This window comes from Schistocerca americana, chromosome 4 (genome assembly GCF_021461395.2).
Source record: "Schistocerca americana isolate TAMUIC-IGC-003095 chromosome 4, iqSchAmer2.1, whole genome shotgun sequence".
Taxonomy (NCBI): Eukaryota; Metazoa; Arthropoda; class Insecta; order Orthoptera; family Acrididae; genus Schistocerca; species Schistocerca americana.
The window spans coordinates 296983803-297007799 of NC_060122.1; the positions used below are offsets into that span (position 1 = coordinate 296983803).

General features: G+C 44.0%; 1 pseudogene; it reads right to left on the minus strand.

Moving 5' to 3' along the window:
* Positions 1–5552: 5552 nt before the first annotated feature.
* LOC124614107 lies at positions 5553–5670 on the minus strand (annotated as a pseudogene).
* Between the last annotated feature and the right edge of the window lie 18327 nt (positions 5671–23997).

Below are 23997 nucleotides of genomic sequence, written 5' to 3' on the forward strand. Positions count from 1 at the left end.
GCACTATGGGACTTAACATCTATGGTCATCAGTCCCCGAGATTTTAGAACTACTTAAACCTAACTAACCTAAGGACAGCACACAACACCCAGCCATCATGAGGCAGAGAAAATCCCTGACCCCGCCGGGAATCGAACCCGGGAACCCGGGCGTGGGAAGCGAGAACGCTACCGCACGACCACGAGATGCGGGCTACAGGCCTCATAAATATGGCACCGACACGGAAAAATTCGGATGTAGCCCTCGCAGACAAACAGACTACGATTTGCGAACATTTGTTAATGACCCGAATTTATGGGCTTCAATTAATTTGATTGCACATCGAATATCTAAAAATCAGCTCCACAACTTCCGCATTTTAATAATACGTGGACGCTATGAATATCAAAATGACGCCAACAGATCCGAAGTATGAAACAGAAGGCTTACAAGAAGTGTTATCTCCATATAGATAATGATAGGCTCAACTAAAACATAATGAAGAGAAACTATAAAGTAAAATAATAAAAACAATAGAATGGTCACTCACATCGACATGTGTAGATTCGAGAATCGTTGAGGCAGTCACTTACCAGTGGGAAGAATGTAGAACAGTTCAGCAACAATAGGTTTAGGTGTCTGTACATCTGTACATAGTCGACGAACTCAGGCTCTTTGCAGGCAGCCAGTAGCAGATGTAATAATATAAACTGGAAATTATTCACGTACAAATGTAGTTAAATTCCTTTTATGCTGTTTTACTTGAGTGTATTATCAGCATTGTTTTATTCCTACATTACATGTTAACAGTAGTTGATTTTAACATATTTAATAACTATTCATATCACGTGAAGCATTGTGTTTTATCATGGTTGTTGAATGTGTACGAGCTGTTTAGAATTTCGAGTTAAAGTCCTAAAATTTATAACAATAAACTGAACTGCAGTACTTCTGATTCAAAATGCGTGAAATCTCAACTAGAAGGACCAATTTCCATTAAAACATTTACTGCCCCTCCTCGATCCAGTCCTTCATGATATTCTTTCTGGCGCATTTATGACGCTCCTTCCACGAACGAGGGCGTGCTGAAAAGTAATGTCTCCGAATTTCTTACGTGAAACTCCTGAACCTTTTTAAATAAGACAAAAACTATTAAAATTTTATAACTTTATTCTTCATGTCTTCATATTTACACCCCACTGCCGCGAGAGGGATCTTAACTGTAGCGAGCAACCCGGCGATGTATGATGTAACTATGTCGGTAACTGTGAAACAGAGTACCGTAATCGAGTTCCAAATTCGAAGACTTCGTTCACGGATGGAGCACCTTCTCCTTTAGATAACAATGCCAGATTACACACGAGCAGTGAAACATTTGCAACTATATGACACCTTGAGTTCACTGTTATCGATCATCCTCGGTATTGTTCATACTTCGTCCCATAAGACTTTCATCTGTTTCCAAAACTTAAAGGACACCTTTCAGAATTTGACTTTAATAGTGATGAAGCGGTGTCAACAGAGGTGAGGTTGTCGGGCTGTCAATAATGTGATAATATCAAGCAACTAGTCTCTCGTTTGGTATAAATGTGTTCATCGCCCAGTGTGACTATGTAGAGAAAGGAATATGTAGACATGAAGAACAAAGTCGCAGAATGTTGATAATGTTTTTCTTATTTAAACAGACTTAAGAGTTTGACACACAAAATTCGGAGGCATTAAGTTGCAGGACGCCCTCGTAGATGAGGCTACTGTTATTGCTGGGAGTCCGCATTGATATACGTGCGGAATGTGACACTTCCTGCACAGGATGACGTTAGGTGTACTCAAAGATAATCTCTGGCAGTTTCGCCACTTACTTACTTACTCGTTGCATATATCCTGTTACAGCCAGCGGACGATACGGTAACTAATCTGTTACCTCCTCCATAAACACACTGAAGAATCATCTACACTCTCGACACAATTGTGTCTTATTTCCACTTGGTGCAATACGCATGTGCCTGAAGTTAATAGCTTCGACAGGCCTGCTGACTAATTTTTGTCCGGTGAACGTATGTCAAGCTTTTGAGGTGCAGCACACCATATTATTGTGGATCGTGCTTTCCTCTGTCTGTGCCACACCTGGCAACTGTGGGCTTTGTTGTTGCGCATGTTCAGTGAACCGAGCAGCAGGCAGGAGAGAAAGAGGGAGAGAGGTAGAGAGCAGCTGCGTGGGAGAGTGGCCAGACATACACACACACACACACACACACACACACACACACACACACACACGCTCGCGACCTTGGCGGTGGCCTTACCGAAACGCACCAAGTCCTCTTCCCAGGCAGCATCTGTTACACCAACCGATCTGTTGCTCGCTCGTGAACTGCTGTTGCGGTCCTTTCCATTTTCCATGTCGCTTTTAATGGAGTGGAAAATCACGGAGGTCCACATCAACAGCAATTCTGATTCACTCACCTTGCGGTATGACATACGGAAGATTTGTTATTCTCTCATAAACAGATGTCGTATTACTGTCATTACCTCCCATGACGCCTATAGCCGGCCGGTGTGGCCGAGCGGTTCTAGGAACTTCAGTCTGGAACCGCGCGACCGCTACGTCGCATGTTCGAATGCTGCCTCGGGGATGGGTGTGTGTGTGATGTCCTCAGGTAAGTTAGGTTTAAGTAGTTCTAAGTTCTAGGGCACTGATGACCTCAGATGTTAAGTCCCATAGTGCTCAGAGCCATTTAAACCATTTGATGACGCCTATAATCCCATGGTAACTCACAGAGATCTATATGGTCAACACTTATGTATCATTTACCCTTGTGTAATAAACAGATCTGCTGATCTCTCGAGAATTTCTAGCCGGCCGGAGTGGCTATACGTTTCTAGGCGCTACAGTCTGGAGCCGAGCGACCGCTACGGTCGCAGGTTCGAATCCTGCCTCGGGCATGGATGTGTGTGATGTCCTTAGATTAGTTAGGTTTGAGTAGTTCTAAGTTCTAGGCGACTGATGACCTCAGAAGCTAAGTCGCGTAGTGCTCAGAGCCATTTGAGAATTTCTACTGCCTTCTTGTCACCATCTTCCTCATCCCGTTTAACGTCTTGGGATGTTACAGACATCCACATGGACAAAAAGTTTATTTCGTTTACCTTTAAGTGTGACAAAGAGAATATGTGTTAGTCCGTCTTAAGTGCTGTTCCATTTCTGTCACTGTCTTCCATGACGTTTTCATTGACTCAGAATTTTCCAGGGGTCCATATACTGAGGTGATAAAAGTCATAGAATACCTGCTAATATCGTGTTGGACCTCCTTTTTCCCGGCATAGTGCAGAAACTCTACGTGACATGGACTCAACAAATCGTTGCAAGTCCCCTGCAGAAACATTGGGCCATGCTGCCTCTATAACCGCCGTGATTGCGAAGACCTTGCTGGTCCAGGATTTTGTGCACGGACTGACCTCTCCATTGTGTCCCGTAAATGATTTGTGGGATTCATGTGGGGCGATGTGGGCGGCCTAATCGGCGATGTGGGTGGCCTAATCATTCTCTCAAACTCTCCAGAATCTTCTTCCAACCAGTCGCGAACAATTGTGGCCCAGTGACATGGCACATTGTCATCCACAAAAATTTCGTCGTTGTTCTGGAACATAAAGTCCATGAATGGCTGTAAATGGTCTCCTAGTAGCCGAACTTAAACAGGACCCAGCCCATTCCTTGTAAATACAGACGACGCCATTACGGAACCAACACCAGCTTGCAAAGTGCCTTGTTGACAACTTGGGTCCATGGATTTGTGGGGTCTGCGTAACACTTGAACCATGCTATCAGCTCTTACCAACTGCACTTGGGACTCATCTGACCAGGCCACGGTTTTCCTGTCATTTAGGCTCCAACCGATGTGGACACGCCGGCCGCGGTGGTCTAGCGGTTCTAGGCGCGCAGTCCGGAACCGCGCGACTGCTACGGTCGCAGGTTCGAATCCTGCCTCGGGCATGGATGTGTGTGATGTCCTTAGGTTAGTTAGGTTTAAGTAGTTCTAAGTTCTAGGGGACTGATGACCACAGATGTTAAGTCCCATAGTGCTCAGAGCCATTTGAACCATTTTTTTGATGTGGTCACGAGCCGAGGAGAATCGCTGCTGGCGGCGCTGTGCTACGGCCCATTAACGCCAAATTTCACCGCACTAACTGATACGTCGTACGCCCCACGCTGCAAGCCACCATACGGTGCATGACGGAGGGTACCTAGTACCGCAGCTAGTCTTCCCCGTTCCTCTCGCAAATGGAGCGAGGAAAAAACAACCGTGTCCTTCCTTACAGCTCTTGATTTTATTGTTTTGAAGGTCCTTACGCGAGATGTATACTGGTGGCAGTAGAATCGTTCTGCAGTCTGTCGAAGATGCATCTGCATTTTGTCTCTAAATTTCCCTCAGCAGTGTTTCGCGAAAGAACGTCTTCTTCCCCCTCCCCCTTCCCCTGCGGTTTACCATTGCAGTTCACGAGCATTCTCATGATACTCACGTTCTGATCGAACCTACCGGTAAGAAGTCTAGCAGCACACCTCTGAACTGCTTCTATCTCTTAGCTTAATTAGACATTGTGGGGGTACCAAAATCTCCATCAGTACTGAACAATGGGTCGAAAAAGTGTTCTGTATGAAGTCTCTTTTACAGACGTGCTTCACTTTCCTAAAACTCTCCCAATAATCTGAAGTGGACTATTCTTCTTTCCTGCCATAGATCTTACATGCTCGTCCCATTTCATGTTGCTTTGCAACATTACGGCAACATAACTCATGGACGCTGCTGCTGTCAAACAGCAAATTACTAACGCTATGTTCGAAAATTACAGGATTGTTTTCCCTATTCATCTTCATTAACTTACATTTTCCGCCATATAAGGTAATCTACCGTTCATCACAGCAAATATAAATTCTGCTCAAGTCATCGTGTATCCTCCTACAGTTTCTCAAAGATGACACTTTCCCTTTCGCTAAATCTTCATCAGTAAGTAGTCGCAAATATTGCACCTCACGCTGTTAGATCGTTTGCCCTGGCAGCATTTCTGTTGCAGGATATTCATCATTGCGATTTTCAGAACTCTTACTGAGTATGGTTGCAAGCATCTTCCCCGTCGTGAAATGTTCGTTGTGACGAAGCCAAGTGCACCGTGCAATGTCAACGCGGTGATGAAATATTCCTGGAAGTCGTGGAGTACCCAGCCGTTACAGCTATGCGCTCCTCGTGAGGAGTGTGTGCGCTTCAGGGAATGTACCCTCGGTTCTGGTTCTTTCGGTAATAATGTACAGACAACACGCAAAAAACCCCGAATGTTATGAAAAATGAAGAGCTTATTTCTAGACGGGTCTACGTATATAGCACTCCGTCTTCAGGCCACAAGAGGCCCATCAGGACCATCCGACCGCCGTGTCATCCTCAGTTGAGGATGCAGATAGGAGGGGCATGTGGTCAGCACTCCGCTCTCCCGGTCGTTATGATGGTTTTCATTGAGCGGAGCCGCTACTATTCGGTCGAGTAGCACCTCAATTGGCATCACGAGGCTGAGTGCACCCCGAAAAATGGCAACAGCGCATGGCGGCCCGGATGGTCACCCATCCAACTGCCGGCCACGCCCGACAGCGCTTAATTTCGGTGCTCTGACGGGAACCGGTGTATCCTCTGCGGCAAGGCCGTTGCCTAGACGGGTCTAGAGGGACCGATATCCTCACACCAGAATAAAAAAGAAGGCAGTGAATACTCTAATAATGGCTTTTTATAACCAGGACACAGCGGTCGATTCTCTCTCCATATTACGTAGCGGTATTATACGGGACACTGATCTCTCCGGCTACCCCGAAGATCACTTTTCATCTGAGTAGATGAATATGAGTGGATACTTAGCTTAAATAATAAAACGAACTCTGACTGGAAAGTAGTTCTAGTAAAAGCAGAATCAGTTCATAACAAACTCAAAAAGAATCCAATTACAAGGTGGTACTGGATTTCAGTGACAAAAACCTTTTCCTTGAAATGCACTAACGATCTCAAGAACCACAGCATCGTAAACCTAAGACACCGATAATTTGTAGAACGTATAATTTATAACCAGAATTGAACGAAACTTAGTTGTTCTTGTTTTGGTGATATAGTACAGGTGTTACACATATTCTATGGATCCTATTTTGCCCTAGGTGCTCGCATCTGACTTCTATTTCAACTGCGGACGGAATACACTGAATTACTTCCGTTTCCACCAGCTATTTTTCAGCGAAATGTAATTTCAAGCAGTTATGATCCATAGCTTTGCTTGTATTTTACAAGCAGTTGCGCGCTGTAAAAGCGTCAGTGCGAGGGTAATATTTGTCCGTAGAACATGTTTGTTGATTTTATAACCGCGTGGTACGCAAGATAACCTCAGGGTCAAAGCTTTTTTAACGTGTGCGTAAAAAGGCACAAAAAGTTCATTGAAGGGAAGAAATAAGTGGCAGAGTATGGATAGCAATTACCGCTTCTTGGGAAACTGAATGAGAAAGACACGTCTGATAACCGGTGCTGTTGTAAATACGCGTGATAGAAGTGCTACATGACACAAGATGGGCATCCAGTGGGGTCTCTAAGTCATTCTAGTGATAAGACGTAAAAGCAGACGTCAGCTAGGAAAGTCACTGACAAGGAAGTAGGACTTGGTTATCTGACACGAAGAATTGCTAGGGTGAGTGGATAGACTCTATCTGGGATCAATAAAAAATAGAGGTCATCGTGATCTGACCCTCGAAGAAATTTTAAATCGGTCGCAGAGATTGAGAGTGAGTAATGGTTGGTATTGTAAATAATTATAGATGTTCGCAGGGAAGTTACAGATGAAGAACGGAGAGACTGACTTTGACCTGTTGCAAGGGGGCATTCTAGCAACAGGCTGCAGCGATTACGAAGACAGGATAATATACACTAAGCCAGCTGCACAGATATATGACTTGACTGCTTGTATTATCGGTCTGAAGGTCAAGAATTCACTTTCAGTTTCCGTATCCGCTTCGTAATCCTGATATTATTTTCGCTATTTATTTAATTATACATGAATTTATGGCTATTTTTCCCAGTTACCTTAAGAGAATAGTTTAGTGACAGTGAAACAAATCACACTCGTATTTACTATCAAAAACAGGAGTAAATAACTTGTGATCAAGACTGTTTTTGATAGTAAATATTTGTAACAACACTTATCACTGTATGCTCCCACAATGTATTCAAAAGTAATTAATTACACTCGTGTTCAGAAAAAAACAAAGACCTTGAAGGACTAGAGATAGGACGTTCATATACACAGGACATGTACATTAGTATGTTCTGCAGTAATGATTAGCATTTGAACCATGTCGACCCACGGGTGTAAGGTCAACATCGACATCGCGGCGCAACATCACCTACCTGTAAAATGTGCCTCTTGCTCTCGTTGTCGCAATAAACCGAAGGTAACGGATCAGTGTGACTTAAGTAGACGTGCAGAATGCCTCGCAGACCAGTGTTCGAACCATACCGTCAAATCAGTGACTCTGTAAGAGGGAGCATTAATGGCATGAGAGAATGGGATGCATCCATCCTCGGCAGTGCAACGGATGTGTGGAGAAAGGTTCACGGAAGGTCGTAGAACACGACGAGACGAGTCAGGTCGCACCACCCAGACCACACACCGGGAAGATCGACACCTCACCCTAATGGCATCGCAGGATGGATCTGCGTCCTCTTCAGCTCTGGCTCAAACAGTAGAACAGTGGTACAACACACCGTACACCGTCAGGGGTGGCAGTCCGTCCACGTTATTACGGCAGGGGTTACGTGCGCGTTGTCCACTTCTTCGCCTACCTTTGACGAATGTGCAGAAACGTACTAGACGGTAATGGTGTATTGAATGACGTCACTGGGATCAGAATGGCATCGGATAGTGTTTTCCGACGAATCCAGATGCAGTCTGAAAACGATGGCCGCGTTTTGGTTCGCCGCAGACACGGGAGCGGCATCACAGTGAGTGCGATCGCCCAAGACATGCAGCACCAATTTATGGTGTGGGATGTTATTAGGTACAACCACAAATCACAGTTGGTGGGTGTCCAGTGCGCTGTGACCAGTGTGACCTACGTGGATGACATCGTGCGACCCGTAGCCGTACCCTTTGTGCACAACACTCCAGACGTCATTTTCCAGCAAGACAATGCACTACCACCTCTTGCAGCAAGAACACGTGACTCCTTGGTGTCACAGGATGTCAGCCTTTTGTCCTGGTCCGCCAGATTACCGGAATCGTCGTCGTTCGTAAATATGCTGAGTTATGGTGAAATGACGGATCCAGTGCTGTGGCCAATGCCAACCACCACAGATGCACTTTGGAAACACGTGAATGCAGGATGGATAGCTATACCATGGACGCCATTCGCATTTCAGAGTCGTCGATGCCATCACGGATGGAACAAGTTATCAGGGACCGTGGCAGATCCTATTCCTTCTAGGCAACAAGACACGTGATGAACTGAGGTGACTGAAATGCTAATCATTTCTGCAGAACATACTAACGTACATGTCCTGTGTGTATTAATGTCCTACCTCGAGCCATTCAAGATACGCTGTTTTTTTTCTGAACGTGAGTGTATTACCCTATAAGTAAGTTCTGCGTGTTAACCAAGCGTACCTACTTTTTATTGTAAGCTTACTATTTCGTATACATTTTAAGATAATAGAATTTAGTAAATTTACTGTCATCATCTGTGCGATTTGCAGACGAAATACCGAACAAATATACATTTTCCAAGACGTAATAGCGAAAGAAACCATGTTACTGTAGAAAGCGAGAAATGGGAACAGGACTGCGTTATAATAAATGTCTTATGGTTTAGTCTGACAACGTAACGTGTATCGGTCATATGTGGTGGATGTCTGATTTTCATTCAAATGGCTCAAATGGCTCTGAGCACTATGGGACTTAACTTCTAAGGTCATCGGTCCCCTAGAACTTAGGACTGCTTAAGACCTAACTAACCTAAGGACATCACACACATCCATGTCCGAGGCAGGATTCGAACCTGCGACCGTAGCGGTCGCGCGGTTCCAGACTGCAGCGCCTAGAACCGCTCGGCTACCCCTGATTTTTATTCTGTTTGTTTTCACTAAGTGGTGCGGTGTAACGGAACAGGTAGCTGAACTACGAAACTTATAAACATATTCTATGTATAATCCTCGTCAATGTAACACCATGTATCGCGTTAACTTTTAACACACGTGATGGAGAAGGTAGTGCTTGAATGTATCATCTCAGACCCAAACGAATAGTTTACCAATATTTTATTCTTATTCGCTGTAAAGCTCACGTCATTTGTGTCAATAGTTTACATAAAAAATTTACGTCTTAATAGCTTAATCTAGCGTGTATTGCAATCAAAGTATGTACCATGCACACGCTACATCCACGGTCGTACCGAGCGGAGGAAGGGGAGCGCCAGCTGCCTTTGTCTTCCACGAAAAATGTCGATGTAGATACTTTGATACTCGACAATTCACTCGTCTAAACCAATATAGTACTTGCCGTTGGCCTAAAATCATGACATTTGGTAAGAAAAAAAGCTTCACAGTACAGGTAAAGAGGGAAAAAAAAACAGATTTTTTTCCGTATCGTTATTCGAATGTCTGTGTGTCCATTCGTCGTAAGACGGATTTATCTTAGGAACTCATAGAGGTATCAAATTGAAATTTATGTCAAATACTAAGGTCTGTGGTCCCTTGGTGGTGTAAAATTGTTAAGCTGCTAAGCCAACTGTAATAAGAACATACGGCTATTTATGTCACATATCTGATACTCGCAAGACTCATCATTAAAATCTATAGGAGACCTAGAATTATGAAATTTGGAAAGGAGCAAGTTTTCACAGTACAAGTAAAGGAAAAAGCAGAATATTTTTGTTTTGTTTTTATATCAAGTGAAAAACATATTTGTTCTCTAATTTTTTTATCCGTCTGCAAAGTTAAAGCATTCTCAAAAGTCTTGAAATTTCCGGAACCTAGGCGCAGTGGTTAGCACACTGGACTCGCATTCGGGAGAACGACGGTTCAATACCGCGTTCGGCCATCCTGATTTAGTTTTTCCGTGATTTCCCTAAATCGCTCCAGACAAATGCCGAGAAGGTCCCTTTCAAAGGGCACGGGCGACTTCCTTCCCCGTCCTTCTCTAATCCGATGTGACCGATGATCTCGCTGTTTGGTCTCCTCCCCAAAACAATCCAACCTAACCCGGAAGCTTTATCTTGCAATGTCAGTGTCGATAACAGGCAAAAATCGTCGAGATTCTCGATTCCCGAGCTGGACGAACTGTCTTTATACATAATTGAGGTCGTACGGAAGTCTCATTGCGCGAGCTCTACTCGCACCTGGCAAATTTTTTAGTACATTTGCGAAATTTCGTGACCTACAATGCGTAACTCGACATTTTATAGTGACCTAATCCGATATAACTGCGGTATGAGTTTCATGTCATTAAAAAGCCACTTTCTGTTTAGTTAATCACGTATGCCAAATTTGCATCTACATGGGAAAAACACCACTTTAAAAAGCCCGCCTAATGCGAGACAGATTTCGTTTCATGTTGCCTGCTGTAGGTAGTTATCATCTTGTTTCCTAACGCCACGCTTCATTCAAGAGTGTGACGTGGGCTACTTCACACACAGGAAGGTTCACGATTTTTCCTCCGCAGACGCTCACAGAGAGTTCAGTGAGATATTTAACGAGGACGTTCACAGCGAGACGAAAGAGCTGTTGGGCGTGTGATGACGCAGCTCTGTTATCACCGAGTTGGTTCCAGCTGTGTCTTTTGGGATGAGGCTAGTAGGGTGGGAGAGCCCGGCGTGTTAAACGAGAGGTTAAACCGTGGCAGGCTGCGAGTCTGCTCACCGCAGGAGATCTGCCAACGCCAGAGTCGGAGGACACCCGTGGGCAGCGGTTGCTCAGGAGGTGGTCCCTCCAAGGACGAGGCGCTCGCAGCACCTGCGCCGGGGTTTCCCGTATTTGTCTGTAAGACTTCTTATTCCAGAACTGGAACTTAAAACTGCCGCAGAGATGCAACGCAACAGGATCAAGTGACGTTCCTCATACGAGACTTCAGTTACATACAACTACCTTGCCCCAGCCTAAATCGACTCTTCCTTCCCACAAAAAAGATGGACAGAACCGTGTAACGGATGGTATAATGTACTGTTGTCATGATGTTTTCGAAATGAATGTGCCAGAGAACGTACAGAACGACAGTGTCATCAAGGAATTACCAGTGCCTTACAGAACAGTGGCAAGATGCGTGAAAGCTTTCCACGAGCGACGCCAAAATCTGACATACTCGTAGACCGGGTCGCCCCCGTGCCAGTGAAGAACAAGTATCTTCTCTTTCCGCGGTATTGGGCAGTGATCGTTATGAAAATTTCATGGCCTGTTCCGAGAGACGGGAACAGCGCATACGGCTGTGTTTCACATTCTAAAGGAACACCAGGGCGTGAGCAAAAGTGCATCACTTTGACTTCCGTATGATTTGACGGAAATGCAGAAATGGCTACGATACGACAACCTCTTGGAACGCTGTGGTCGTAAAGCAGAAGATTCCTGGAATGAGACTTTCACTCTGCAGCGGAGTGTGCTCTGATATGAAACTTCCTGACAGATCAAAACTGTGTGCCGGACCGAGACTCGAACTCAGGACCTTTGACTTTCGCGGGCAAGTGCTCTACCATCTGAGCTATCCAAGCACTATTCACGCCCTGTCCTCACAGCTTTACTTCTGCCAGTACCTCGTCTCCTACCTTCCAAACTTTACAGAAGCTCTCCTGCGAACCTTGCATAACTAGCACTCCTGAATGAAAGGATACTGCGCAGACATGGCTTAGCCACAGCCTGGGGGATGCTTCCAGAATGAGATTTTCACTCTGCAGCGGAGTGTGCCCTGATATGAAACTTAGAAGTTTCCTTATGTATTGTGTATTAAACTGGGGACCTAGAAAGTACGGAGAGACGGAGAGCCCTCAGTGGTTAACAACCCCACATCAGGTCAAAGCAGTCCACCCCACCCCACCGCTGCCCCACACCGAACCCAGGGTTATTGTACGGTTGCCCCCCCCCCTCCCCCAAGTGAACCCTCCCCCCCCCCCCCTTCCCCGGGAACGTCTGATACCAGACAGGTGTAACCCCAAATGCTTGAGTGGTAGAGTAATTATGGTGTCCGCTTAAGTGGAGACAGTGTTTGCGCAGCCGACATAGTGTAACTGAGGCGTAATAAGGGGAACCAGCCCGCATTCGCCGAGGCAGATGGAAAACCGCCTTAAAAACCATCCACAGGCTGGCCGGCACACCGCACCTCGACACTAATCCGCCGGGTAGATTCCCGGTCGGGAAGCAGTGTGTTAGACCGCATGGTTAGCTGGGTTGGCAGTAGCTTCTTTACTTCGTAAAATTACACTGTATGAATCACTGGCCAAATCCTATGTGACACACCCAAACGTCACTCAAAGCAATGAGGTAATTACACCACTGACGTCACTGCGGATCACAAATACGATCGAAAGTTCGTTAGAAGAGCGCATGTTACGGTAATTGTCGTGAACGACTGTGCTGGTGTCATCCTAACGCATAGCGTTCCCGCACGAGAGACCGTTAATGCTCTGTATTACTGTTAATTTTGGGAACTTAACCTGCTACCAGCTTTCAGAAAGAATTGGTGGGACCTTCTGCAGAACGTACACTTTATTTTGTTCGATAGTGATCGGGTACGTACACTGCAAGCTGCTACTGATTTGTTCGATGGAGCTGGGAAGTGCTGCATCATCAACCATACTCACCAGACTCAAGCCGTTGTGACTTTGATATGGTCCCTCAGATGAAGAAAGCACTTCTTGCCAGACAGCTTTACAACTGTTAGAGAGATTCGCTGGGCAACAGACGGCTCCATTCGATCAACACAACGGGCGCCACGATTTCCATCTCTCTTCCAAAGGGCTATGCACGATGCTGGTGACGACTTTGAGCTACAGTAGAACTTTGAAACGTGTATCCATTTTGTACTAGTTGCCAGATACAGTTCCAACTATTAATGGTCCAACCCACATAAAACCGTCGGCTGACTGGTGCTTAATTATTAGTCGCCTCTGTTGTGGCGTGAGATTTTTGCGTGCTGCATAAGAGTTCCCACGCTAGTTTGTAATATTTTATGGGTCTTACTTCCCTGCGTCTATTACTCACGGGTAGGCATGTATCTAGAAGAGCAATTCATGATCGGAGGTACCCTCCGTGATACAGTCTTTGTAAAGAAACTTCTAAAGAAGGGAAGACTTCTGCGCAGTGGGTGTAAAACGAAGCATAGGTATGAGCAGACAGAGGTGCTAACTTCGTCTATTGTCGAAACGCTATATTACATTGTCGGGAGCAGTGCACCGACATCAACATAGTCGAAACAAGCATACGCTGCCACTGTAGACGAAAACTATGAAATGGGTACATAACGCTGGCGCTGTAGAGAGTCTTACTTCATGATAATAAAATTGTGTTGTTGTTGTTGTGGTCTTCAGTCGTGAGACTGGTTTGATGCAGCTCTCCATGCTACTCTATCCTGTGCAAGCTTCTTCATCTCCCAGTACCTACTGCAGCCTACATCCTTCTGAATCTGCCTAGTGTATTCATCTCTTGGTCTCCCTCTACGATTTTTACCCTCCACGCTGCCCTCCAATACTAAATTGGTGATCCCTAGATGTCTCAGAACATGCCCTCCCAACCGATCCCTTCTTCTAGTCAAGTTGTGCCACAAGCTCCTCTTCTCCCCAATTCTATTCAATACCTCCTCATTAGTTATGTGGTCTACCCATCTAATCTTCAGCATTCTTCTGTAGCACCACATTTCGAAAGTTTCTATTCTCTTCTTGTCCAAACTATTTATTGTCCATGTTTCACTTCCATGCATGGCTACACTCCATACAAATACTTTCGGAAACGACTTCCTGACACTTAAATCTACAGTCGATGTTAACAAATTTTTCTTCTTCAGAAACCCTTTCCTTGCCATTGCCAGTCTACTTTCTATATCGTCTCTACTTCGACCATCATCGGTTATTTTGCTCCCCAAATAGCAAAACTCCTTTACTACTTTAAGTGTCTCATTTCCTAATCTAATTCCTTCAGCATCACCCGACTTAATTCGACTACATTCCATTATCCTAGTTTTGCTTTTGTTGATCATCATTATATATCCTGCTTTCAAGATACTGTCCATTCCGTTCAACTGCTCTTCCAAGTCCTTTGCTGTCTCTGACAGAATTACAATGTCATCGGCAAACCTCAAAGTTTTTATTTCTTCTCCATGGATTTTAATTCCTACGCCGAACTTTTCTTTTGTTTCCTTTATTGCTTGCTCAATATACAGATTGAATAACATCGGGGATAGGCAACAAAGCCGGCCGGAGTGGCCGAGCGGTTAAAGGCGCTACAGTCTGGAACCGCACGACCGCTACGGTCGCAGGTTCGAATCCTGCCTCGGGCATGGATGTGTGTCATGTCCTTAGGTTAGTTAGGTTTAAGTAGTTCTAAGTTCTAGGGGACTTACGACCACAGCAGTTGAGTCCCATAGTGCTCAGAGCCATTTGAACCATAGGCAACAACCCTGTCTCACTCCCTTCCCAACCACTGCTTCCCTTTCATACCCCTCGACTGTTATAACTGCCATCTGGTTTCTGTACAAATTGTAAATAGCCTTTCGCTCCCTGTATTTTACCCCCGCCACCTTCAGAATTTGAAAGAGAGTATTCCAATCAACATTGTCAAAAGCTTTCTCTAAGTCTACAAATGCTAGAAACGTAGGATTGCCTTTCCTTAATCTTTCTTCTAGGATAAGTCGTAGGGTCAGTATTGCCTCACGTGTTCCAACATTTCTACGGAATCCAAACTTATCTTCCCCAAGGTCGGCTTCTATCAGTTTTTCCATTCTTCTGTAAAGAATTCGCGTTAGTATTTTGCAGCTGTGACTTATTAAACTGATAGTTCGGTAATTTTCACATCTGTCAACACCTGCTTTCTTTGGGATTGGAATAATTATATTCTTCTTGAAGTCTGAGGGTATTTCGCCTGTCTCATACATCTTGCTCCCCAGATGGTAGATTTTTGTCAGGAATGGCTCTGCCAAGGCTGTCAGTAGTTCTAATGGAATGTTGTCTACTCCCGGGGCCTTGTTTCGACTCAGGTCTTTCAGTGCTCTGTCAAACTCTTCACCCAGTATCATATCTCTCATTTCATCTTCATCTACATCCTCTTCCATTTCCATAATATTGTCCTCAAGTACATCGCTCTTGTAAAGACCCTCTATATACTCCTTCCACCTTTCTGCTTTCCCTTCTTTGCTTAGAACTGGGTTTCCATCAAAGCTCTTGATATTCATGCAAGTGGTTCTCCTTTCTCCAAAGATCTCTTTAATTTTCCTGTAGGCAGTATCTATCTTACCCCTAGTGAGATAAGCCTCTAGCCATCCCTGCTTAACCATTTTGCACTTCCTGTCGATCTCATTTTTGAGACGTTTGTATTCCTTTTTGCCTGCTTCATTTACTGCATTTTTATATTTTCTCCTTTCATCAATTAAATTCAATATTTCTTCTGTTACCCAAGGGTTTCTACTAGCCCTCGTCTTTTTACCTATTTGGTCCTCTGCTGCCTTCACTATTTCATCCCTCAAAGTTACCCATTCTTCTTCTACCGTATTTCTTTCCCCCATTCCTGTCAGTTGATCCCTTATGCTCTCCCTGAAACTCTGTACAACCTCCGGTTCATTCAGTTTATCCAGGTCCCATGTCCTTAAATTCCCACCTTTTTGCAGTTTCTTCAGTTTTAATCTACAGTTCATAACCAATAGATTGTGGTCAGAGTCCACATCTGCCCCTGGAAATGTCTTACAATTTAAAACCTGGTTCCTAAATCTCTGTCTTACCATTATATAATCTATCTGATACCTTTTAGTATCTCCAGGGTTCTTCCATGTATACAACCTTCTTTCATGATTCTTAAACCAAGTGTTAGCTATGATTAAGTTATGCTCTGTGCAAAATTCTACCAGACGGCTTCCTCTTTCATTTCTTAGTCCAAATCCATATTCACCTACTATGTTTCCTTCTCTCCCTTTTCCTACGCTTGAATTCCAGTCACCCATGACTATTAAATTTTCGTCTCCCTTCACTATTTGAATAATTTCTTTTATCTCCTCATACATTTCATTAATTTCTTCATCATCTGCAGAGCTAGTGAAAATATAAACTTGTACTACTGTAGTAGGCGTGGGCTTCGTGTCTATCTTGGCCACAATAATGCGTTCACTATGCTGTTTGTAGAAGCTTACCCGTACTCCTATTTTTTTATTCATTATTAAACCCACTCCTGCATTACCCCTATTTGATTTTGTATTTATAGCCCTGTATTCACCTGACCAAAAGTCTTGTTCCTCCTGCCACCGAACTTCACTAATTCCCACTATATCTAACTTTAACCTATCCATTTCCATTTTTAAATTTTCTAACCTACCTGCCCGATTAAGGGATCTGACATTCCACGCTCCGATCCGTAGAACGCCAGTTTTCTTTCTCCTGATAACAACGTCCTCCTGAGTAGCCCCCGCCCAGAGATCCGAATGCGGGACTATTTTACCTCCGGAATATTTTACCCAAGAGGACGCCATCATCATTTAATCATACAGTAAAGTTGCACGCCCTCGGGAAAAATTACGGCTGTTTTGGGTAGTGTTACAAGGCCAGATCAGTCAATCATCCAGACTGTTGCCCTTGCAACTACTGAAAAGGCTGCTGCCCCTCTTCAGGAACGACACGTTTGTCTGGTCTCTCAACAGATACCCCTCCGTTGTGGTTGCATCTACGGTACGGCTATCTGTATCGTTGAGGCACGCAAGCCTCCCCACCAACGCCAAGGTCTGTGGTTCATGGGGGAGATAATAAAATTAAAGAAATAATTTCTTCATATCAAATGGTCCAAATGGCTCTGAGCACTATGGGACTCAACATCTTAAGTCATCAGTCCCCTAGAACTTAGAACTTCTTAAACCTAACTAACCTAAGGACATCACACATCCATGCCCGAGGCAGGATTAGAACCTGAGACCGTAGCAGTCGCGCGGTTCCGGACTGAAGCGCCTAGAAACGCTCGGCCACCGCGGCCGGCTTTCTTCATACAAAGAGAATAAAATCATACATTATAAAAGCAAGAGTTTACGTGCACTAGGTAAAAATGTTACTATTTACACAGAAAATGTCTAAACGCTACTATCACCGCAATTAATATTCCTCATATGTCACACATTACAATTTTCAAGATGTGTCATTAGTCACTGTGTTAGATCTGAGACGGTAGTTGCAGCATGATTTTACTTGTTGGGTCTGAACAGGTTTACAACTTCCATGACGGCTTGGGAACGAAAAATTCCGATCTGTTGGGTGAGTTTGCGAAAGGCCGCGTTGCTGCTGCCAAGAAACTATTATGACTTACAGAGCTGCGTAACAGGCGCACGAAAAACTCTGAGGTTTCTGTTCCTGAGTCACTAATGGAGTATACGTGTTTCAAAGTCCGTTGTGTTGTAGGCGTCCTGCTATCTAATGGCTGAAGCCATTGTAAACAGTTTTGTAACGGTAAAGTTCAGTGGCCGTAACCTCTATGATGTAATGTATGTGTGTTACCACCAGGTGGCTTCCATTTCTGTCCATGAGTTTGGACAGAAATGTCTACACATATAGCGTCATAAACGAAGACAAATAAAGAGGCTTAAGTCAATGAAAATGATTTTTTCGTTTGTAAAGAACAGTACACGAAATCACAACAACAAGTTGTAACAAAAATATAATACTGCAATCTTAATTGAAGAGTCCGCAGTGAAATGTCGTTCAGCGAAAGGATTTTGAATGTTTAGCTATTAACTCTGGTGTCACAAACAAGGCACGCACCGCTGCTTCACTTTCATCTGAACTTCAGCAGATGTGAGCTGTTACTTTTTCAGCACCGATTTCAGCTCTCTCAGTACTTCTGGCCTCATTAATCCCTTATAAGTATCATAATTTGATGTATCCTGTTCATTATGTGTACTAATAACATCACTATACGTTAAGCAGATTCTTTTGTTTCTATAGTTCACATAAAAAATATTCTAATTCCAATTTTTTTTAAATTTAGATTTCGTTCAGTAATTTTTCGGTTACCACTATCACTTTATTTCGATAGAGATATGTGAATACAAAGAGCTGAAGGAAACTGACAATCGTTACGAAACCTAAGCTAAAAAATGCGTGTAAAGAAAATTAATATTTTTTTAACATTAACTTAGCGCAAACAGGTAACTGCAAAAATTAATACGCATAATATATAAACTTATTTTTCATATTCACAGAAAGCGAAATGTTGCATTTTAAAACGTATCAATCAAAACAATTAAATCAAAATGTTGTTGTTTTTCCGCAGTTGCTTGCAGTATTGTTAGCGGTATTATACAATGTATTTCAAAAACGAAGCCCAAAAATGCCTTCTTCTGGTACGTATGCAGACGTGGCGACGAAAAATTTCGGGGAACCGCCCATTCATTAGTCAGTGGACACTGAAGCACCATTTCTGCTTCATATTTGAAAATCTATGGGTACATAAAAACAGCATCGGAATTGTTTTACCGTGTTCCTCAGCCATTGTATCAAGACTGGTTTAGGCTTCTTACGGTAGGACATACCTGACACCTTGCTCCATTTTGCCGTAAAGCCAGTGTTCTCTAATTCTAAATATGATCATTGGTTAATCCGTAATTATTACAAAAGATGCAAAGAAAGCTGCTGATATGAAGTTCTTTATTGCCGTGACCTAGTGTATGTACATTTGGTTGCTAGTTAACGACAGAACTAAGCCGCCATCTTCAGGTGTACGGAGTACAGACTATGCCATCATGCTGCGTGCCATCGTAACTGCGGGCAACTTGGAGTACTTAGGTGGCAGGTAGCCCAAACACATGCGGCACTCCTTTATGTGCTACGCTTGTATGACTCTGTCTTGCCATGAAGACACAGCTGTATTTTTAATGGTCCATTCTCTCTTCATTATGAGTCCGTTATGATGGCACGAATATAAACGTGCGGTTTATCGCACAGCGTCTTTTCATAACCTGTACTGTTTGGATCCGCAGATGGCGGTTTATTCCTGTCGCGACTAACAATCCAGTGTACATACACGCGGTCAAGGCACCAAAAATCTTCGTATCAAGAGTTTTTATTTTATTTAACTGATTGATCGCTCTCCAGCCGACAATGTGAGGCATTTATATTATGAAAGAGTTACGCGCAGTTACTGAAACGTTAGATCATAAATGAACATAATTTTGTACAGCACGGGACACCATCTTCCATAATTCTGCTAAACTGTTCAGCTCTTTACAAGTTCAGCGCTTCCGACAAATATCTTTTGCAAGCTGGCTCTGGTTCTGAAAGAAATGGTTCTACCCAACAGTAACAGATAACGGAAGTATGTAACTCATTTACGTACTCTCCAGCTACGCTAATAGCCATTAAAATTGCTACACCAAGAAGAAATACAGATGATAAACGTGTATTCATTGGACAAATATATTATACCAGAACTGACATGTGATTACATTTTCACCCAATTTGCGTGCATAGGTCCTGAGAAATCAGTACCCAGAACAACCACCTCTGGCCGTAATAACGGCCTTGATACGCCTGGGCATTGAGTCAAACGGAGCTTGGATGGCATGTACAGGTACAGCTGCCCATGCAGCTTCAACACGATACCACAGTTGATCAAGAGTAGTGGCTGGCGTATTGTGACGAGCCAGTTGTTCGGCCACCATTGACCAGACGTTTTCAATTGGTGAGAGATCTGGAGAATGTCCTTGCCAGGGCAGCAGTCGAACATTTTCTGTATCCAGAAAGGCCCGTACAGGGCCTACAACATGCGGTCGTGAATTATTCTGCTGAAATGTAGGGTTTCACAGGGATCGAATGGAGGGTAGAGCCACGGGTCGTAACACATCTGAAATACAACGTCCACTGTTCAAAGTGCCGTCAATGCGAACAAGAGGTGACCGAGACGTGTAACCAATGGAACCCCATACCATCATCCCGCCGGGTGTTACGCCAGTATGGGGATGACGAATACACGCTTCCAATGTGCGTTCACCGTTATGTCGCCAAACACGGATGCGACCATCGTGATGCTGTAAACAGAATCTGGATTCATCCAAAAAATGACGTTTTGCCATTCGTGCACCCAGGTTCGTCGTTGAGTACACCATCGCAGGCGCTCCTATGATGCAGCGTCAAGGGTAACCGCAGCCATGGTCTCCGAGCTGATAGTCCTTGCTGCTACAAACGTCTTCGAACTGTTCGTGCAGATGGTTGTTGTCTTGCAAACGTCCCCATCTGTTGACTCAGGGATCGAGACGTGGCTGCACCATCCGTTACAGCCATGCGGATAAGATGCCTGTCGTCTCGACTGCTAGTGATACGAGGCCGTTGGGATCCAGCATGGCGTTCCGTATTACCCTCCTGAACCCACCGATTCCATATTCTGCTAACAGTCATTGGAGTACTTAGGTGGCAGGTAGCCCAAACACATGCGCCACTCCTTTATGTGCTACGCTTGTATGACTCTGTCTTGCCATGAAGACACAGCTGTATTTTTTAATGGTCCATTCTCTCTTCATTATGAGTCCGTTATGATGGCACGAATATAAACGTGCGGTTTATCGCACAGCGTCTTTTCATAACCTGTACTGTTTGGATCCGCAGATGGCGGTTTATTCCTGTCGCGACTAACAATCCAGTGTACATACACGCGGTCAAGGCACCAAAAATCTTCGTATCAAGAGTTTTTATTTTATTTAACTGATTGATCGCTCTCCAGCCGACAATGTGAGGCATTTATATTATGAAAGAGTTACGCGCAGTTACTGAAACGTTAGATCATAAATGAACATAATTTTGTACAGCACGGGACACCATCTTCCATAATTCTGCTAAACTGTTCAGCTCTTTACAAGTTCAGCGCTTCCGACAAATATCTTTTGCAAGCTGGCTCTGGTTCTGAAAGAAATGGTTCTACCCAACAGTAACAGATAACGGAAGTATGTAACTCATTTACGTACTCTCCAGCTACGCTAATAGCCATTAAAATTGCTACACCAAGAAGAAATACAGATGATAAACGTGTATTCATTGGACAAATATATTATACCAGAACTGACATGTGATTACATTTTCACCCAATTTGCGTGCATAGGTCCTGAGAAATCAGTACCCAGAACAACCACCTCTGGCCGTAATAACGGCCTTGATACGCCTGGGCATTGAGTCAAACGGAGCTTGGATGGCATGTACAGGTACAGCTGCCCATGCAGCTTCAACACGATACCACAGTTGATCAAGAGTAGTGGCTGGCGTATTGTGACGAGCCAGTTGTTCGGCCACCATTGACCAGACGTTTTCAATTGGTGAGAGATCTGGAGAATGTCCTTGCCAGGGCAGCAGTCGAACATTTTCTGTATCCAGAAAGGCCCGTACAGGGCCTACAACATGCGGTCGTGAATTATTCTGCTGAAATGTAGGGTTTCACAGGGATCGAATGGAGGGTAGAGCCACGGGTCGTAACACATCTGAAATACAACGTCCACTGTTCAAAGTGCCGTCAATGCGAACAAGAGGTGACCGAGACGTGTAACCAATGGAACCCCATACCATCATCCCGCCGGGTGTTACGCCAGTATGGGGATGACGAATACACGCTTCCAATGTGCGTTCACCGTTATGTCGCCAAACACGGATGCGACCATCGTGATGCTGTAAACAGAATCTGGATTCATCCAAAAAATGACGTTTTGCCATTCGTGCACCCAGGTTCGTCGTTGAGTACACCATCGCAGGCGCTCCTATGATGCAGCGTCAAGGGTAACCGCAGCCATGGTCTCCGAGCTGATAGTCCTTGCTGCTACAAACGTCTTCGAACTGTTCGTGCAGATGGTTGTTGTCTTGCAAACGTCCCCATCTGTTGACTCAGGGATCGAGACGTGGCTGCACCATCCGTTACAGCCATGCGGATAAGATGCCTGTCGTCTCGACTGCTAGTGATACGAGGCCGTTGGGATCCAGCACGGCGTTCCGTATTACCCTCCTGAACCCACCGATTCCATATTCTGCTAACAGTCATTGGATCTCGACAAACGCGAACAGCAACGTCGCGATACGATAGACCACAATCGCGACAGGCTACAACCCGACCTATATCAAAGTCCGAAACGTGATGGTACGCATTTCTCCTCCTTACACGAGACATCACAACAACGTTTCACCAGGCAACGCCGGTCAACTGCTGTTTGTGCATGAGAAATCGGTTTGAAACTTTCGTCATGTCAGCACGTTGTAGGTGTCGCCACCGGCGCCAACCTTGTGTGAATGCTCTGAAGAGCTAATCATTTGCATATCACAGCATCTTCTTCCTGTCGGTTAAATTTCGCGTCTGTAGCACGTCATCTTCGTGGTGTAGCAGTTGTAATGGCCAGTAGTGTACATATGTCGCCTTTCGGTAGCGTGTAGCGGAAGCGGAGGGGTAGCCTGGTGCTATAAATTTTTGCTGACCTTGCTAAGTTCACTACTGGTACATCAAACAATTCACAAAACGATCGTTATGTTCTATAGAGCTGCTCAGGTGTTCTAATTGCGAAAATCAAATGTAAAATCGGAAACATATTCATTTCGAGACTTGCGAGTCACTGACATCGGACCACTGTTTTCAAGATGTACTTCATTATTTCATGGTATCTTCGTACGTTCTGCAAATACCGTTACTTATTTATCTCGACGACATTGGAAGCGGGCAAACGTAGAGCCGATTATTATCATAGGGGAGAAGGTCACGATAAAACAAACATTATAAGCTTTGGAATGTACGTTATTTCTGGTGTGTCTTCTCCATACAGCTATTCCTAGAGGAACAGTGATGTAGTTACACATATGCGCCAAGCGATCGATAAGAATTAGTAACATGCTCGCGGATATTCCTATCGTCAGACGTCTAATTGCGACCGCGTTACGAAAATCGCTCAAGGGTTAACACAGTTAATGTACGTGATGAAGAACGCATAACTACGCAAACAGCAGCCTCGCAAATATCATGAAGAGCTGCTGCTTTCGTTATAAAAACAAAAGAAGTATGATCACCAGAAGTATACTGCAGTGCCAACTTAGTATTCTCCATTTTAAAAACAGCATTAACATTTTTTCTTTCTTTTCCAGGTTCGTTTATGGAGCTGCTTTTCCTTGTCTGAGTTGACGTCACCCCTGTTGGTAAGCTTACCTTAAAGCCCACTGCAGACCTATAGCAAAGATTTTGCCAGGAAAACGAGTTGGAAGACGCGTTAAAATCATTCCACAACCGAAACAGTCTGGGAAAATATTCAGACAGTTACACTGTTACTTTCTTAGCATTTGTGTGTAATAAGTGTGTATACGACCATGAAATTTTGTACCATGTTTTACGTGAAATTAACATATTGTGTAGTTTCTTATATAACTTTTTTATTTACTTTAAAATTTTAATCTTCAAAAAATAATATGTGTACCGTTCTGTAAGTATAGCATAAAAGTCATGCAAAATTCCAAGCTTTTTGTCCCATATGTCAGCTTACACCGAGACTTTCTAAATTTACTCTTGAGACATTTATGAAGTTTATAGAAATAAATTACAAAAGTTCATGGTTCAAGCATTCAAAGATTCTGAGCAAAAAGTACATAAACTATACAAAACATAATTTTTAGGAAATACAATTTAAAGTTCAAACTAAACTTTCTTCTTGTCACATCTTCAGAAGGCCCCAGATTTGTACTCAGGGTCCTTTTTCTCTTGATGCCTTCGCATATGGTTTCTCGTTTTCTGCGTTCTTTTCTTTACCAGATCTTCAACTGACTTTTTACCTGCAGCGAGG